Here is a 1,154-nt window from a genome sequence, read left to right on the forward strand (position 1 = left end):
TTTTTTTTACTGTCGGAAAAGGAGATACGGGATGTTTAAAAAAGGTACGTGAAGATTCTGTCTCCTAATAAAGAGATGGTAAGTCATAAGAGAGACAATGACTGCATTATAATTTAGGTAAACCACCGATCAGAAAACGATTCCACGAGAATCTAAAGTGAAAAAGCTTACAGCACCTGGTATTCCCAGGCGGTCTCCCATTCAAGTACTAACCAGGCCCGCCCCTGCTTAGCTTCCGAGATCAGACGAGATCGGGCGTTCTCAGGGTAGTATGGCCGTAAGCCACATGGTTACCTGAAAAGCAACATTTTATATTTAAAAAATATCAAATTTCGCTTAAAAATATCGAGCGGATCGCGTCATTTTTTATTCTCCAATTGTTGGCTGGTCTATTTTGGAGTTTTTTGTGTGGATGATGCAAACTCATTCTCAACACTACAAATATGTGATCAGATCATAGATTTTGAAAAGTTAACACACGAGAGAATTTGAGAACTTGCACGCTGCCAAAACTCAGACAAGAGCATGCAAAATCCTCTTGGACCCTCCACATCCTGGTCACCAACTCTTCAGAAACAGAGTCATCTTTATTTGCCATGTATGTCCAAAAAACACACAAGGAATTTGGTAGTTGGAGCCACTCTCGTACGACAACAGACAGTCAATTGACAGAGAACACTTTTGAGACATAAAGACGTTGACAAAAAACAGTCACTGAGCAATTTAGGGTTGCTAGCTATCGTAATGCCGGTTCATGACATCCATCATCCATTTTCTGAGCCGCTTCTCCTCACTAGGTTCGCGTGCTTGGAGCCTATCCTGCTGACATATCGCAGAGGCGGGTACACCTGAGACTTCGGTTGCCGCACTCGCCGGGCACATAGAAAGACTAACAACATTCCCCGCACTCACAACAACAGTACGCATACGGCAATTTAGAGCCTCCATTAATGCATGTTTTTGGGATGTGGGAGGAAACCGGAGTGCCCGGAGAAAACCCACGAGGCACGGGGGAGAACATGCAACTCCACCAGGCGGGGACGGGGATTGAACCCCGCACCTCAGAACTGTGAGGCTGACGCTCTAACCAGTCGGCACCGTGCCTTTTTTTGGACAATTGTGCAAAAAGATGCAGAGTCCTCTAGCTTTAGAGC

General features: G+C 45.1%; 1 non-coding gene across 1 annotated transcript; it reads right to left on the reverse strand.

Annotated features, from left to right (window-relative positions):
- Nucleotides 1-164: 164 nt before the first annotated feature.
- LOC133474060 (5S ribosomal RNA) lies at nucleotides 165-283 on the reverse strand. The gene has a single exon (XR_009787337.1). It is a non-coding gene; the product is annotated as a 5S ribosomal RNA (ribosomal RNA).
- Nucleotides 284-1,154: the final 871 nt, after the last annotated feature.

This window comes from Phyllopteryx taeniolatus, unplaced genomic scaffold, assembly GCF_024500385.1.
Source record: "Phyllopteryx taeniolatus isolate TA_2022b unplaced genomic scaffold, UOR_Ptae_1.2 contig_909, whole genome shotgun sequence".
NCBI classification, from domain to species: Eukaryota; Metazoa; Chordata; class Actinopteri; order Syngnathiformes; family Syngnathidae; genus Phyllopteryx; species Phyllopteryx taeniolatus.